The following is an 18,812-nucleotide window of genomic DNA, read 5'->3' as shown; positions in this document are numbered from 1 at the left end:
TATCCCTTCATCCCTTCTAACTGCAGATCACAGACTACCTTGAAATATAGTTGTTTGTATTCCAATCTGATCTTTCTTCGATTGTGAGCAATTAGGGGGCAGGGCCCAATCTTACTTCTTTTAGTAACTCTGTAGTTCCTGGCACAGATTTCTGTCACAGTGGGTACACAGTAAGTGCTTCTGAGCAAGTGAATGAATCTGAATTATTATGGAGTAAAATAATCCATTGCGTGCTGCACTCAGAGTTCTTCAGGCTAAATTTTTAAAGGGGCACAGCGCAGAACAAGAGTTAGGGGCACTGGTCTGGGTCAGACTGCTTGGGTTTGAATCCTTTACCCTGGCTTTCTGTAAACCTCCATACCCCATCTATCAAACAGAGATTATGATAGTATTGACCACACAGAGGTCTTATGAGATCCATCGTAAGTACTCGGTCCATAGCTAGTACTCAATAAACATTAGCTAATACAACTACAGTTGTTAGTTGGTTGTTTTTGATGCTAGAAGGTCACCGGGCCCTGTTTGAACCTGGCAAGCATTTGATTTGTTATGCTCTGTTGTGCCTCTGTCACATATCCGAATTTAAGTCGACTCTTGCTTGCGTTGCAAAAGAAAGACGTATCTTTCAAAACATAGCTTTCCCTTGCTCTTTTATTAAAAATAATACTAGTGTCTGTCCCGATAAAGCTGTAACAAAAACAAACACACACACAAACGAGACTAGCGTACAGGTGGTTTGTTCTCGAAGGGTCCCAGTCTCAGGACTTTAGCATGATAAAGCTGCACCTGGTTCCTTTGGTGAGGCCCCAAGACCTTGCTACATACAGTATAGACAGAGAACTACGGGGGCAGTTATCTGCTTAACTGTTGCCATTGGTTTCTCAGAAACTGTGGATAAAATGGTGCCTCCAGATGGAGGTGGGCAAATACCCTTGTTGCTTTTACTATTGTTGCCTAAAACAGTTTCAGTTTTTTTCAACTATTGTTATTGCTGTTTCACGGGAAAGGAAACCTAGGCATAAAAAGTTTAAGAGAACAGAGCAAGTAGCCAAACAAAGATTTGAATTCAGTTGGCTTTAGAGTCTGTTATCTTAACCACCACACTACTGACAAATTTGTCAAAAAAGAACACCTTTTAAAGCCTCTTGTGGTCTCTGCCCAGATAAATTAACTTTCTGTACCCAAATCCAAGATGAAAAATGCTAAATGAGCCAAATCTCAGACAGATTGAGGATTTTCTTCTCGAAAGACCAAGACATTCAAATCCTTCATTTCTAAAAATTCACTTTGTGGTATGTGTGGTGTGAACTGCATCTTTTCAAGGAGTGTATGAAATTTTTGGGAAATGAACATCATTGGGGCTTTCAGAAATTGGAGTAACTTGATGTTTGGTCCACGTTTTCCACAGGAGGCAGTTGGAAAATGAGAACGTGGGGAGGCTCTTGTGAATGTGTGTGATCCGGATTCCTGGGCTGGGCAAGCCAGCAGTGTGCCCATGGTCCATCCCATGCCCTTACTGTCCCTAGCCTCCCCACCAGGCTTCTCAGAAGGTGCTGCTCAGAAAGCCAGTGGGAGCAAACCCTATTTCTTATGTTGATTTCGCTAAAGCTCTAAGGACAAGTTTAGAACTCGTTTGATTTCTGCCTTTGGTGCTTCATAACTAAGAATTGCACAGACTTCTCCTGATCCTTGTGAAATGAATATGATGCATTACTGAGATAGTCACAGATGGGACTACAGTACTCATAATGATAGTCAATCCTTCTCTTCCAGTTTCCACTCTTCCTAATGCCCCTTGGACATGAAACACTGTTAGGACTTATAAACCTTGTATATTTGCATCTGAAGTCATTTCTCCATGCATAATATAGTCAGTATTTAGACTCCTATTCCTTCTGTTTTTCTCCCTTCCAACAAAAGCAAGCCCTATGAAACACTGCAAATTGTATTGTTTAGAGTAGCAAATTATCTTTAAAACATCATACTTCAGGGCCTCCCATCTTCTTGGAAGCATGTATTTTTTTTAAAAAAAGGAGGTATATCACACTCACAATATTTCTAAGTAAGCATAGATGTTTTGTGATATAGTGGTTGCCATGGTGATTAATCACCTCCCAAAAAGAATAGTGGAGAATATAAATCCATGTAAATTACCCAGAACACTAGTTAGAACAGCCCCCTGGGCACCTCAGTTTATGAGGAATTTCGGGAAAAAAAAAAGAAAGAAAAAAAGGATGTTTTCCTCTTTTTTCTTTCATGGAAAGAGGGCTAGAGAAAGCTGCTTTTGTGCTCTGATGGCCCAGCCCTGTCCCTTCCCATTGGCAAGTGCCAGAAGCTTGCAGAGCAGGGAAGCAGTCACTCTAGCTGACAGAGAGGGCTCTTGTGATAACAAATTGCAAAATACTCTTGGTCATGGCGGGGTCCATGACTTTATGAATATTCTGCATTCAGATTCTGAATCGCCTGTGCACTTTCTAGGACCTCGTGAGAACTCAGAGCTCAGTGTTCACTCCTTTGGCTCATGTTCTTCTGCTTGTCTTGACCTAGGTCTTCTTTCACATCGAAGTGGAATTTGCCACTGACTTCTATTCAGTCTGAATAACAAAAGTGGAAATTATTTTAAAGGTTGACTGTTGAGCAGGGGTCTTCTGAGACAGAGCAAGGCGTTGTGGAGGAACATTCATGAACTACAAGAAAAGGGCTCCAAAGAGAGTGAGCAGCTAGAGGGTGATTTCCAAAATTTAAACTATGGTGAGCAGTGCCAATTGCACACAGGATAGGGTTTGCCTTTTCACCTGCTCCTCGTAGGTCAAAAACCGTAGTTTGCAGTCCTCTTAAAGACAGTCTGTCCTTCAGAAGTGTGGTGCAGTTTGGTGCGGCTGGTGGATAGAGCTATTCCTGACTGAAAGGATTTCTTGTAGAAAGGCCAGTGGAAACAAGTGAATATGGTGGAGGTATTTTTGGCTAAGATGATTCAAGGAATTAAGTAAGATATTCTGTGACAATATTGGGAAGAGAAATTTTGATTAAGGAATATCTGACATTTATTAAAGATACATTTTAAAAATAGATTAATAGTCACAAAGAGAAGCCTCAATATTTCATATGCAGGTTCACCTCATTTTATGGAAGGTATTTTTAAAAGTCATTTATAGGAGCGCCTGGCTGGCTCGGTCGGTAGAGCATGTGACTCTTGATCTCAGGGTTTTGAGTTTGAGCCCCATGATGGGAGTGGAACCTACTTAAAAAAAATGATTTATAAAGTGAATTTTAGTCTCAATAAGTGCAAAGTTGCCTTTGGTAGAATTCGTTTCCTAGTTATGAAGGTTATAATTTATTATTTTGGGACAATATTTGGTTAGGATAGAAATATCAAACACAAGAGTAAAATAAAGCATTATATTTAATGGTTTCATTTAAATGAAGACAATTCTTTTCTGATTTTGTTGTATAAAATAAATTTCAGGATATGCAATTTTTTCATGATTGACTCAACAATAAGATAGAGTTCAATGTCACAGTGTAGCCCTATAGAGCCTCTTGGCACAAAACTCACTTAGCCATTCTCAAATAATTTGTACACAAATTCTACACCAAGGAAATCTACCACTCTATTCCACTGAATGGATTTACTTTCTGGCAAATATTATAGCTTACTTTTTACCTCCTTTTAGTACCCCTTGCATTAAACAAGTCTGAATATAAGAAGAGAGTTCTAATTTTTTCAATATTTTAGTCAATGCTGGGACTTCTAGCCATGAGATATGGTAAGATGGAGTACCACAATTGGAGACATAGAAAGGGAAGGAAATTCAAGATCAGTTATAGTAATTGTAGTGTTTCCAATCAGAGTCAACAGAATTAGATTTTATGTCATCTGTGTGAATACTTATCTCTTATAGGAAGGATTTATCCTCTCAGCTTAATAAAGTCCAAATAGACAGTTTCAATATACATCACTGCAGTTAGCCAGGCCATTGTGACCTCCCCCTTACTTCTCAAAATTTTCTACTAACCATGTCACTAGTGGACATACTGTGATTGAGTTACAGGAACCAACAATTTATGAGCATCCACGAAGTGCTGGGTACTGGGGATCTCCTTTAGTCTGTACACCAGCCTTGCGCAGATCATCCGTTACCAAACAAGGAAACGGGTTCAGAGAAGTTACGTAAGTTGTTCAAGCTGATGTGGACAATACCATAGTTGAGATTCAAACCAAGGTCTGTCTTATTACAAAACCCTTGCTCTTTTTCTAGCTAATACTTTTCAAGTGTTTTAGGCAGCAGAATTCCTCTTTTTGTCCTATGTGAAATTTTACCAGGAACAACATCACACTTAACTGTTAGAAGAAATGACCGAGTAGCTCAGCTGTGTGAATTCTTCATTATTTGGTGAAAGCACATCCTTGTTGGTGGAAGCCCTGAAGAATCTCATGAGAGCCTGAGCATTCTGGGAGGACTTGGTGTGAAGCCTGCTGCAAGGGCAGGCTGCCTGCAGCTGCCTGGAACACTGCGAGGTCTGGGAGGCTGGGAGACTCTGCTGCTTAGAAAACCATGTGTTTCTTCAACTCATCTTAAAACAGGGTAATAGATTAGGTACATGCACAATAGGTAGCAGAACTTTTTGACTAATATCAAATGAAAATAGTGGTTTCTGTGACCTAGTCACAACACTGGGGAAGCAAGGCTCCGTAGAGTGCAGGAATTTAATTTTTAACATGTTTCTCATCTGGTGAATGACTTTACTCTGTGTTTCTTTTCTCAACTTGACCTATTTTGTGCCATGCCAGTCCTCATCACTGTCTAGTTCAGGTCAGAACAGGATCATAACTGTTTCCATGTTAGCTACATTGAAGTTGAGAGAGGTGAGGTGAGTTGAACACAAAATTGGCAGTCAGGAATTCCAAATGGCATTCCTAATTGCTGCTTTGACTTTGGCAAAACCACTTATTTCAGATTATGATTTTTAGCCCAAAGGGATAATACAGTTTCCCTCTTCAAATCTCTTTTCCATTTTTTTTTTTTTTCTTTCCAGCCTCCTTCTTGAACTGTTAAGTCCTGGGATTTCAAAGCACTCTTTTCTCAAAGGAGGGCAATATTTATTTCCCTGGGGTAACACCAGCCAGTAGATTCCATAAAATATTCCACTGTAGGACTTTTGTTTTTTCTTTGGTCTTTTTCTGTTTCTCAGAGTTTATCTGCCCCTTCCTCCTCATTGGGCCTGTAATAATTTTGCAGTCACCACTTAAAAAAATATAAGTGGTGATCAAAGAAATCTGTAAAACTTAGATGTATGTCTAAGTATTTGGAAACCGTTACTTACTCAATAGTGATCAAGTTGTGTCCCATGTCTTCCTCATGTATTTATTTTTTTGTCATTTTTTTTGGTATTTATTTTTTTTCCTTATTTTTTTGTCATATATCCACTCCAAAAGAATTTATAATTTATAATTCTTTTGGAGTGGATATATGAGTGGCAAACTTTCAAAGTCCTTGCATTTAAAAAAAAAAAAATGTCCTTTTTCCCCCTTGAATGCTAGTTTGGCTGAGTCCAGGTTTTATGCTCAAATTTATTTTCTGCCAGAACTTTGAAGTTATTTTCCATTTTCTTTTAGCATCTAGTGTTGCCCTAGAGAATTCTGAAGTTAAAATGAGCCTTGTTCATTTGCAGGAAACCTGATTTTCTCTCTGGAAGCTTTTAGGAACCTCTCTATTTTTGGTATTGAAATTTTACCACATTGTGTCCACATGTGGACTCTAAAATTCATTCTGCTGAGCTTGTACTAGGCTGCGGCAATTTGAATACATGTCTTTCTTTGAGAAATGTTTTCTGTACTCTATCTTCTTTGGTCTTGAAACTCCTACGAGGTAGATGTTAGAACTTTTATACATCTCTCTAATCCTAAACTTCTCTCACTAACTTTGCCTTTTTTTTGGTCACTTTGCAGTGTCTGTAGGAGCATTTTTGACTTGATCTAACTTGCTAATTTATTCTAAAGCTAGTGTCCATTTTGCTCTTCAAAATACTTACTGATTTTTAATTTCTATAATCATACATTTTCCCCGAAAAATCTCAGATTATTTCTTATACAGTCTAATATTATTCTTGAATGCAATAGCCTATCTTATTCACATGAGGTCATCTGCTATACAGTCTGTTTTCATTATTCACAGTAGTTATGCTCTGTAAAGCACCATGAATTAGTAAATTAGCTAATACTGAATTAGTGAATATTGAACCATTGTTCCTAGGGGAAATACAAGATTAGGTGCCTGTGAGTTTCTGGTCATATTTTCATCAACTGATCAATAAATAACTTTCTTTTTTGTATGTTTTTGTTGAGGACACCTTATTTAATATGTATTATTGACTCATAAACATTGAACTTACAGCCAATAGCGCTATAATTCATGTCTTTTTTTTTTTTTTAAGATTTTATTTATTTATTTGACAGAGAGAGACACAGCGAGAGAGGGAACACAAGCAGGGGGAGTGGGAGAGGGAGAAGCAGGCTTCCCGCAGAGCAGGGAGCCCGATGCGGGGCTCGATCCCAGGACCCTGGGATCATGACCTGAGCCGAAGGCAGATGCTTAACAACTGAGCCACCCAGGTGCCCCTACTATAATTCATGTCTTAATGAAGTTATCGAACACAGGTATTTTCTCTATTAAGCACGTCACAGCCTTCTGGTGCTTAGAAACACCAGACAGAACTTCAGTGCTGCACTTGGGGGCCATCTTAAACAGAGAAATCACCAACAAAAAGCACAAAAATGTGAAAAACATGGCACTCAGCACACCACAAAAAAGACACTTGCTTACAGTATGAGAGCTGAAACAAGAAGGCAGAGTTTGCCTTGTTTTCACCTACCTGGAATGTGCACATCAGGTGACTCAAAAATTTCATCACTCTACCTATGTCTGTCATAGACCTTGAAAGTGCCACCAGTATTGATTTGGGAATTACAAATAAATTTTATCAAATAGGCAAATTCACAGATACGGGATCCACAAATGTGAGGATCAACTATACTTTTTTCAAAGTTACCTTTTCTTTGTTCTATTAAGTTGTTTCTTTAGATGTTTGTGGTTTTCTTTATTCAATTTGGTGCCTTCTCTCATAGGGTTGGTTTTCCTAAAGTATTTGGTAATTCTTGTTCGTGTTCATTTTTATATCTGAGAGTCCTTGCTTACTTATCTGTAAATAATGTTTCTGTTTACCAGAATCTGCCTCCTTTGTTGGAGAGAGAGAGCTGGGGTATGCTGCCATGCGTGGTGTTCAAATGCTCCTCATCTGGATGTGGGGACTCTGTGTTCTTTTTGGGCAGTGGCAATCCAAGTCCCTCTCCAATCTGCCCTCCTCTCATGCCCAGGGATGGGTACTGCTGCTACTGTTGTTGGCAGGGAGGGGGGAGTCATGAAAGGTGGGAGAGTGGGATATGCTGAACCATTTACCAGCCAATTACTGAGGCTCTTTATTCAGGATTCTTTCCTGCTACCTGGTCTGTCATCTCTGAGGTTTGAGTGTCCCAGAGTTGCTCTCACCTTTGCAGCAGATTTCTCCTCCAGGTCGTCTGGGTTGTGGTTTTTTCCTATCAGTAGGATTCTGTCAGTCTTTCATTTTTGGAAGTCCTCAAAGTTTGTGTCCATCAATTCTACTCATTCTTATTTTCCAGCACTGTTGTGAATTTTTTCTTTTTAAAAACAGATTTTCTGGTATATTTAGGAAATTGAGGTGGGAGTAGATCGGCATGAAGCCTTAGTCTGTCATTTTGATCTAAATCCATACTACTTTAATTAGAAAAAAAATAACAGTTATTTTTAAAAGAAAATTCATGTTTTTCAAATGTTCCAGATGAAAATGTTTCAATTCTGGATTTCAAGACATGATTGTATAGAATTCTTTATTGATAGCTTATGTGCAGATCTGTAAGAACATATCAGTAGATTCTAATTTATAATTGTTACAGTTATATTTATTATTGCATGGATTATTTTTATTTTCATGATTATTGGAAGATACTTTACTAATTACATTTTTATATGAGCACCTTCTGTACTCTGATATATCTGTATCATAACAGCAATGTCAAGTACTTTATGGTTCATTATCTCATTTAATTTTCACAGAGGTCTTATAAGGTAGTGGTTGTCATTTTCATTTTTGAGGATGAGGAAACAGGTTCACTGACTTGAATTTTCCAGTGGGTCCCAAATATGTAGTGGAGCTGGATCTGACCCTGTTAGCTTTCTGGCTCTAAGTTCACCAACGCATCACTTATCTTATGGGAGATTTGCACTTGTTCCGCAATGCGGAATTATTAGCTCATAGTTCATGTGCTCATGCACATAAAAATCAGGAAGATATGTAATATGCATTATGAGAAATTAGATCTACATTGGAGAAACTGTGTAGTAAACATTTAGACATATGCTACAGCCTTCTGTTATTGGATTCTTCTTCATGTTAGAATAATAACTGTTTAAAAGTGCATCTTCCAGGGCGCCTGGGTGGCTCAGTCATTAGGAGTCTGCCTTCGGCTCGGGTCATGATCCCAGGGTCCTGGGATCAAGCCCCGCATCGGGCTCCCTGCTTGGCAGAGAGCCTGCTTCTCCCTCTCCCATGCCCCCTGCTTGTGTTCCCTCTCTCACTGTGTCTCTCTCTGTCAAATAAATAAATAAAATCTTTATTAAAAAAAAGTGCATCTTTCTAAAAACAAATTAATGGTCAATTTAGTATCATTAGTGACCATTAAAAAATTCTTTTCCAATTTTTAAAAAAGATTTATTTATTTATTTGACAGAGAGAGAGACAGAGAGAGAGAACGTGAGCAGAAGGAGCGGCAGAAGGAGAGGGAAAAGCAGACTCCCCGCTGAGCAGGGAACCCTATGCGGGCTTGATCCCAGGACCCTGGGATCATGACCTGAGCTGAAGGCAGACGCTTAACCGCCTGAGCCGCCCAGGTGCCCCCCTTTCCAATTTAAGGCATAACAATCAACCATTTATTTAAGGAAAATAATTCTGCTCTCCCCAGGGTTTTTCATTTGAATAAACATAAAATAAATCAAGAAATACTGTACTTAGCAAGCCTCTAGCTCAGAACAGCTCAGAAATTCTTCTAAGATCTGTATTGCAAAAACTTAGAGGAGTTACCTAATTTTAAGTGGGAAAAGTCCTGCAGCTTTCATCTATAGAGATGGTGAGTATATTGGGTAAAAGCGAGAAGGTCTTAATTTCTAACTTTTCCATTTTGAGTTGCTTAAACTCAGAGTGAACTCAAATATAGGAACGTTCCCTGAGAACAGGGCCTGAACAGGGCCTCATGCTATAGCCTCTCCTCTCCTCCTTCTCCAGTTTTTGATGGACCTCTCCTCTCCTCCTTCTCCAGTTTTTGATGGACCTGATTAGAAGAGAAGAGTTAGATCTCACACACATGCTTTGGAGACATAATTTCCTCTCTGTGGGTCACTGAACCATTCTTAGAGACTAATCCAATTATCTATCACATAAAGAGACATAAAAATGAAATACAAGCCTATAAAATCAGGCCTTGGGCAGTAGGCCTAAAAACAAACCCGTGTTCCATGAGTCCCTTAACTCTTTATCCTCCCCACCTTTTTTTGGTGGAATTAGGGAGGGGATGATTTGTTAAAATTCAAAGGTTTATATCTCTGCCGGATACTAGCTGCTAATCTGTTAGTCCAGGTCATCTGAGAAGCTTTGCCCAGTGGCAGTATCATAGCCAATGAGGTTTATCCGAGGCGCGATTATTGCTAAGTCATCTGAGAAACATTTCACAGAAATAAATCTCACTGAAATTAAATTGGATAAATTTGTTTCACAGGACCAGAAAAAAATGTCAACTCTCATGATTTTGGTGACTACTACTACATTACATCATGTTTACATTAATAACTAAACCCCACTGTTCTAAACCTCAGCACGTTCCAACAGAAGTTCCAGGCTCTTCCAGTAAACCCTGGAGAGTTGTCTCATCTGCCTCACCATCAGTCAGGACTCCCCTGCTGGACTCCTTGTCCATTCTGCATGGAGCAGCCTGCCCCCCTCCTCCTGCCCTGCTCCCCTGACTGGCATTCGCCCAGCTGGAGGAGCAGATTCCTGCTGAGTCATTTAGGCTTCTGACAAGCTTCAACTTGCTCCAATAGCTTGGCCAACTCTTGAGGAGTGGGAGGGAAGATGTTTCCTCCCCTGCAAGGTCCCAGAACAAGGATTCTTGGGTCCAAACTGTGGCTGAGTTTAGTGCAATGGTTTTGCCAGGTCACGCGTAAATTCTTTTCTAGCCTGGGATTTGTACATATCACCAAGTAGCTTTGTCTGAACGGATCTAAGTACCAACTTACCGAGTGCTGCACTCATACTTGCCTCTCTTGCCAACCTTCAGACCGTTTGGCTTCCTCTGTTAGATAATTTTTGCTCTTAATATGGATTTTCTTCTGTGGGCAGTCCCCACTGTCCTCTCTGTACCCTAGCATCCATTCCTTTCACTTCTAAAGTTCTGCCAGATATACCTGTGTAGGCCTGGACTCTAAGTGGAGACATGATTCACGTGTGTCCCACCCCATGGCCCCCAAGGCCTCTCAGCCCTAATGTAAATCAGTGGATACAAATAGGTATTTTGAGAACAAGTGTCACTTAGCTCTACTTCCTAGACAGATCTGAGTCTTGCTTCAGCCCAGCCAAGTGCCACATGTAATTTTATATCTTTTCCCCACGAGCTCTTCCTCTTGTATTTTTATGTTTAACAGCACATTATAGTATGCAAAGATTCTGTGGGCATTCTGGACCTTGATCTTCTGCAATGATGAGTGTTGCTTCTACTGATGAGTGTTGCTTCGTGTGAGCCGAGGGACCCCAGAGCCCATGGTCCAGCCCAGCATGAAAGGGAGAATGAGCTAAGAGGAATGAGCGTGCACCATCCCAGGTGTTTTCAGGCCTGGCCAGGACCATGCAGTGGGTGCTCTTTTAAGTCGGCCTTTCCTCTGCTCTCTGCTGATTACAGAGCCCCTCTGGTAATTAGCCATGGCAGTTTAACCAAGTATGATGATAGACATTCACGTGGAGGAAGTATACAGGGAAATCAGTCTTCGTTTGAAAATGAGCACGATAGGGGGAGAGAAATACATAAGGGTAAATAGCTGTTTCCTAGGCTCATTGCTTTTGATCTCTTATAAATCGATTTGCTGAATACCCAGTGAGACAAAAAAAGTAATACAGGCTTTATTAACCATCAGGAGAAGCACTAGGCACTTTCTGTTGATGTGTTGGTGGAGGATGGAGTTTTCTTTTATCTCTCAGGGTCATCTGGGACATTTCATCTATACTGAGACTATCTCTATTTATTGCCTTTGTGTTTTTTTTTTAGATTATGTCTCAGCATCTGAAACTCTTCTTAGAAATACAATAATGGCAACTTGCATTTGTGCCCATATGGTGCTCACTGACCAAAAGGCAAGGCATCAAATTTGATCCCTGGTCACAATTGCCTTCCTTCAATATTTTAAGACCTGGTAGCCACATGCTGGCCATGCTGTTTATATTTGGTTTTGAGAATCTAGACATATCTTTCTGATTTATAAATTCCATATTTAAAGAAAGTGTTTCCTAAAGCAAAACAAAGGCTCCAGTACTTCTTGAGAAAATCGGTACTTAGAATCAATTATTTTTAGGTTTTTATGCTTCAAATGAGAAAACATATTGGAAAGACTTTCTGCTATTTTAAAACATTTAGAAGCAAATTAGTCTTACCACATTGTTATATTCAAGGTAAAGACCTAACTGTTTCATTCTTCTTCTGTTTCTGTGATCAAGGCAAGAAGGTTTATAAAATAAGGGTAACATCCTTGATGAAACCCTTAAGTCAAAACCAATCAATTACAATAGCAAAACCAATAACAACTACCATAATAATGAGTTTTCAAGTAAACCAAGAATCACAGAGAGGTCAAGGGCAGCTCATCTGGTTTTAAATGCCTACTTACCTTTATGCCAGTGACTTTCATTCTTTTCTTTCATACAATAGCTATTTGCTTTTGGAAATTATTGATTCTGTCACCAATAATGCAATAGATTAGCTTTCACTTCAGAAACAAACTCATTCCATGGAGTGAGTTGTTCAAATACCACTGAAGATTTGAACCTATCTTTAAGCAGCCATATATATATTTCATCCCATTTCTTGTTTATTTGAGGCTTTTTCTGAATGAAAACAGCTCTTTTTTATTTTTTTTTTTTCCATCTGGGATCTTCCATTCGTATCTGGAAAACACTCATAAAATTAACATGACTCAGTAGTTATTTTTTTAAAATTAGTTATTGTTGCTCCCCCAGGAGTTAGCTTAGCAGCTTTTCTTCTTCATCATCATATCATCATTTGCATAATAGTTACCTTGTGTCTGAATACCTACTGTGTGCCAGGCACACCTCTTTCTCAAGATCATGAACATTATCATCAAGGAGGGGAATAAAATGGCATAAGTGCCAATATGCATGTATTGTATAATGATTATCATTTAATCCTGTCAACAAGACTTTGAAGTATCATTTCTTTTTGCAGACGTTGGTCCTTGCCAAAGTGCCTGACTCACTTACGATTACATGAGTGCTGTGGTCTCACTGACAACAAAGCCCTAGCTCTCATTGTGGGTTTGGACCTAGTTCTATTGTTGTTACAGAATATGAATATGTAATATGAATTATGTAAATACTATGAGCTTAAATATTGTAAATATCCAAGAAAAAGGAAGAGGGAGAACAATTTTTTGTGTATGTGTATTCAAGAGATCAAAACCAGTTGGATACAGAATGTTTTGATGCTCAGTATGTTCATGACTTCATGTTTGTGAATTTAAACTTTTGATAACACCAATTAATTTTAGTCTTCTCTAAAAGCAGCCTCCATTCTACACAGAACAGCCGTTCCATTTCTTAGTCTGCTTTTATTTTACTGAAATTAATTTAATTGTATCACTTATATTTTGTATAATTTTTAAGACAATGACTTAATATTTTGTTCAGCTTTCTGGAACATATTAACATGTCAGTGATTATAGCCTCTGTCATTGAAGTTGTCTTTTTGTGATGTCCAAACTTCTTGATCTAATATTGGCATGATTGAAATTTTACCAGGAAGATTTAATTCTTCCCTTAATGATTTGCCATTGCCAGTTTTGTGTCGGTTACATCTACTAAATCTGATTTTCCAAGATCGGCTTAGTAGTTATGATTGTCATTAGCCAGAGGACATGTGTGGTTTTAGCTATTGTAAATTTTCTTTTATGTTAGTTATTTTTACCAGTAATGCATTCATTTAGAAACAAATAAAAACCTAATAGTTTTCATTTCTTTCTTAGGCAGGCCATGAGAAAATTTTGATCAGTTTCTGTTAGTCCACAATTTATCTTTTGTCAAAATATCATGCCAGTCTCAAATTCTTTTAATTCTCACATAATCAATAGTCAAGTGCATTGAGACAACTTTTATGTCAAATGCACTGATCTTGTTATTGATCCATATGGATTGAGTCTTACAGATCTTGCTAATGGATTTCTAAAATACATGATGCTTTATTTCAAATTCCATTTGACTTTGATATATGTGTCTGTAACCAGATTGTTTGGTAGATAATTTCAGCTGACTGATATTCATGTTGGGACTAGATCTGTGGAGGTTACCAAAAACACATTCTCCGAACCAATTTAAAAGTAGTTCTATGTTGTACAATGAAACTAATATAATGTTCTATGTCAGTTATACCTCAGTAAAAAAAAGTGATTGTAGTTTTTCTAACATATTAATTTGCTAAGGTCTCCAATGAAGCCCTAGCTTATAAATTGGAATCTAGGCAAATGACACAATTATCTCCTCTGCATGAGCAAAACACATGTTATCAGATGTGCTGTTAACACTCTCTGCTCTAACTTTTCCTGGATTAAAAAAAACTGAGAAATTTAATGTCAGGGAAAATTGAACAGATTGAATTAATGCCACTTGTTAAGACTGTGGACATTGATGTCAGTGTGAAATTCTGTGTGAAGTTCTTTATGGGTTTAAGCATACATCAGTACTAGATCAGAGATCATTGAAATCATCTTATAATGGAAATTACCTAAATCCTTGCCAAAAGACTTGGCTCTATTTTAAATGTCCCATCAAGGAGAAATCTTTTCATTCCATTCTTGCAATGAACATGAAGACTAGTAGCCTGACCAAACAAAAGAAAAGTTTCCTATATTTGTAGGTCTGAACATGTTCTTGAACCTCAGTTTGTGTCAAATCATTGGTTTTACTGGTCCTGGAAGTCCCTTTAGCTTTACATCCTTTTTCATCATCATGTCTGCCTTTCGCTGTTTTCCTCCCCCCGCCCCCCAACGTGGTCCTGCTACGTGCAAATGTGAAATGGAGATGGTGTTTCAAACTTTATAAGCATCAGTCAGGGAAGCGTAAACTCTGGCAACAAGGCCTCTGTGAGATGGTTCTTCACCATCCGCAGATCCAGTCTCTTCATGGAGATGTGAAGTCTAGTTTCCAGGTGTGAGAAATGCACAAAAAAAATGGATGCTTTCATTGTTGTTTATTTTTGAAAAGGAGAATAAATGGCTATCAGAAGATAATTTTCTGCAATTATATTTGATAGTCTGTTGTTCTGTATTTGTTTTTTTTTTTTTTTTTAAAGATTTTATTTATTTATTTGACAGAGAGAGACATAGCGAGAGCAGGAACACAAGCAGGGGGAGTGGGAGAGGGAGAAGCAGGCTTCCCGCAGAGCAGGGAGCCCGACGTGGGACTCGATCCCAGGACCCCGGGATCATGACCTGAGCAGAAGGCAGACGCTGAACGACTGAGCCACCCAGGCGCCCTGTTGTTCTGTATTTGTGCTTGCTATTCAAAAACAAAACATGAACAATTATGGAGACTTATTTCTATGATTGAACTTCGTCCAGTTCTCCTATTTGTTATTACTTTGCTTACTGTGTGCTATCTGTACACATTATTGACAGGTCAAAGGCCATTAGGAAGAAGAAGGTAAAGGATCTGGGTGAGGGAAGGGACAAATCATCTCTGAGGTCAGAGTTGTGAGGCCAGATATCCCACCTCATTGCCAAACTTAGCGTAAAATCTGTTGTGGGGCTCAGAAATTCAGAGTCATGCTGCAATTGGAAAATGCTATGAATAGCTGAAAAGTTCAAAATGTAGTGAAAAAAATAGTAAATTTCATATACTGACAAACTAGTTATTATTTTTTATTCTATTTTCTGAAAAGAGTTCTTAACTTTGTTTTGTGAGATCCACCTCTCCCAACATACCCACACATAAACACACACACTGTGAGAATATATTCTAAATGTAAGCACATGATAAGTATTTGTTGATTTGTTTTGACTTACTTTACTGCCATCTTTATGGATGCATCTGTTCTAGGGAGAGAACGCCTGCATACAAACAAGGCACATTTAACTAAACTTTACAGGATTCCAGTTTTAAAGAGTAATTTGTAAGCAGTTTTTGAGATGTGATTCTTATTTCTATATGAAACCATTCTTACTCTTCATTTCAGTTATGCTGTCAAATCTGAGTGCTTTTACTCTACTCCTCAATGGTCTGGATTCTTGCAAAAATGTGGCTGGATCCGCCTTTGATGAAGTCGAGCAGATTTGGGGGTTGGAAGGCAGAGCTGGGAAATCCCTTTTTGACAGGGCATTTGGAAAAAAAGGTCTCCGGGTTCTGAGGGCCAATGCTGTTCCCCTCCACATGTTGTCTGGCACTTGCCCAGTCTCTCCTTAACGCTGTCCCTCTCAGTCCGAGTACGCTACCTCTTCTCCTTAAGTCGCGTATAGACAGGGTTGGTCCTGTTTGGAAAGGTCTGCTACAACAGAGGCCATGTTTCTTTTCCATTGGAGGTTTTTTTTTTTTTTTTTTTAGATGTAGTCACAAATTGACCATTGTTTATTTAGTATTTGCTGTATACATTATATCGCTTAATCCTCATAACATCCTGCGAGGTAAGCTGTATTTATTACCGCATTTTATGAAGTAGAGTTATTTATGAGGCGACGTGGGGAGACTTATTTAGGTAAAGTAACTCATTATATATATATAACATATATATATATATATATAATATATATTTGTATATATATATACATGCACACACAGTTTAAAATATTCAGTTTTTCTGAAAAATAAGAGTTAATTGCTGATGATGATTATTTTAGAGAGCATTGCAAGTGTTTAAGATGATTGATTCTTAACAGTTAGACGCAGCATTCTTTTCCCCATTTTCAAGTTTGTGAACCTACAAGTCAAGACAAGCGTCTGGTACTGCAGGCTTAAAGAGACTCTCCGCTGTCTTTTCACCTTCGATGCCGTGCCTGGTCCAGTGGCTGTGTGTCTTCACAGCGGGATTGTAATGGGAAACACTTCTCTTCTGGATAGTAACACATTTTTCCTTTTACATTATAGACATCTTTAATTTTGGAAAAAGTGTAAGTTGTTCAATATTATGGTTCTTTAGATGGAACTTTTAGAGAGAGATCTCAGAAGAGCTGAGGACAGAAACATGACAAAGAGAGAGACCAAGGTCCTAAGAGAAGATTATAGTTGCTAAAATGATGAACTTTTTCCATGAGTTGCAAAAAGTTTTGAAAGGAATTGCAGTTTGTGTTGTTAGTTTAGAATTGAAGAACAAAAGGTCTTACTCTTTCTTTGTGCTCCATTATTCCGGCTAGACTTTCCTGAAAAAAATAAAAATAAAAGGAAAATGAACTGGATGGTTTCCTCAGTAATGCCCACTTCCCTCCATTCTCCTCACAACTAACTTCCAAGTCCTGACTCCTTTCCAGACTTTTTTTTTTGGAAAAGGTTGAGGATAGAATAGGGGGAGAAAATAGTCTAAGTGGGTTGGCACCTAATAAAAAAATGTGGATTTTAAAATTATTCCTTTATTTATTTATAGCTTTTATATATTTATTTATTTGAGAGAGAGAGAGAGCATGCAAGCGGGGGTGGGGAGGAGCAGAGAGGGTGGGAGAGGGAGGGAGAGAATCTCTCAAGCAGACTCCACGCTGAATGTGGAGCCTGACACGGGGCTCAATCTCATGACCCTGAGATCATGACCTAAGCCAAAACCAACAGTTGGACACTCAACCGACTGAGCCATCCAGGTCCCCCCTAAAATTATTACTTTAATGACATGACATAATTACAAATAAAATGAAGATTATGGAAGCAATCTGCAAATTGCCATTCAAATATAATTTTCACAACATCTTTAAGATGGTAGAAGGGCTGATATTGTGCTTCTTTATTCAAATATGGGTCACCTGAGGTTTCCAGAGATTGATGCCCCTCTCTTCGCAGAGCTCCTAAGGGGTAGAGCTTGGATAAGAACTCAGATCACATGACATCCACTTCTGTCTTCAGTTCACCATTACTTTCCTATTTCAACCTAAGTTTTCTGTTATAAGTATGAAAGACCATATAATATGTCCTCTTTAAGGTGACTGTAGCATTGTCCTTTCCAGCCTTTGTGTAAACTGTTTTAAGTGATTTTACCTAGAGGAAAAGCATTAGTAGCTAAATGGAAATGTGCTTTGTGACAGAGAAGTAAGGAAAAACATCCTTAGAAAAATATTGACCTTTTTGTGCACTAAGATTGTTTAGGTTACATGATACTGAATTTCAACCATTGCAGACATTTTAAAGCAGTTATAGAGTAGTGCCATTTGTTTTTATTTTCAAAAACCTGGTCTGGAAAGTAGGAAAACTGTTTATCTACCTGGTTCATTCACTCATTTAGGTATTTATTGTGTGCCTCCTCTGTCCGAAGCACATTTTTAGGCTTTGCGGAAACAGCAGCCAACAGAATAGGCAGAAATCTGCTTTTATAGAGTTTGAGAAAAACTTAGAGTGGAGGGGTGATCTGAAGCATGGTTGAAATTTTAGAAAAGGTGGTCAGAGAAGACCTGTCTCAGAAGATGATTTTTGAGGAAATACCTGGCAGAGATGAGGGAACAGCTGTTTAGATGTCTGCAGAAGAGCTTTCCAGACAGAATAAAGTACAAATGCTGAGGCCATTGGTGCCTGGGCTGCTCAACAAATAGCAGGAGGCCAAGGGGGCTGGAGAGGATGGGGGAGATGGTGGGAAAAGAGGTTCTAGAGATGAAAAGAGATCATGGGAGGAGAGCACTGCAGACCATTGTAGGGACTTTGGCATTTATGCAGAGTGAAATGAGAGCTGTTTGAGGATTTTTAGCAAAGGGGAGGTGTGATCTGATTCCATTCCATAAGAGCTCTCTTAAAAGGATCACTCTGGCTGCTCTGTTGAGAAGAGACAATTATAGGTGGCCAAGAGGAGAATTAGGGAGACCATTTAAGAGGTGACATCAGTAATCCAGGTGCAAGATGATGGCAGCAACATAGATGATAAAAGGTGATAGGATTCTGGATATATTTTGAGGGTAGAGCCATCGGGATTTCTGGACTGATAGGGTGTGGAGTGTGAGAGAAGAAGAGGAGTTAAAGATGATATCAAGGCTCTTGGTGCCTGAGAAGCTGGGAAGGTGGAATTGCAATCAACTGTGGTAGGGAGGGTGTAATGAGTGAGTAGGGGTGAGGCAAAGATCAGCAGTCCAGGGTTGTATTTAGAATGTTTGTTATATATTCATGTCAATTTTTGAGTGGACATTGGGGTATTGGAATCCGGAACAAGAGAAAAGTTTGGCTGGGCATATATGTTTGGGAGTCATCGCATAGTTGATATTTAAAACCGTGGGATTGGATCGGATCTCTAA

The 18,812-nt window shown here is 38.8% G+C and overlaps 1 protein-coding gene and 1 non-coding gene across 3 annotated transcripts in view; both read left to right on the top strand.

Annotated features, from left to right (window-relative positions):
- The window catches only part of SLC35F1 (solute carrier family 35 member F1), a 383,113-nt gene that overhangs the window by 24,449 nt on the left and 339,852 nt on the right, over nt 1–18,812 (top strand). The gene's annotated exons all lie outside the window — the stretch shown is intronic.
- LOC116634838 lies at nt 9,720–9,861 on the top strand. The gene has a single exon (XR_004300061.1). It is a non-coding gene; the product is annotated as a U4 spliceosomal RNA (small nuclear RNA).

The sequence above is a fragment of the Phoca vitulina genome, unplaced genomic scaffold, assembly GCF_004348235.1.
Source record: "Phoca vitulina isolate PV1807 unplaced genomic scaffold, GSC_HSeal_1.0 scaffold9, whole genome shotgun sequence".
Taxonomy (NCBI): domain Eukaryota; kingdom Metazoa; phylum Chordata; class Mammalia; order Carnivora; family Phocidae; genus Phoca; species Phoca vitulina.
This window is presented reverse-complemented; position numbering and strand designations above follow the sequence as displayed.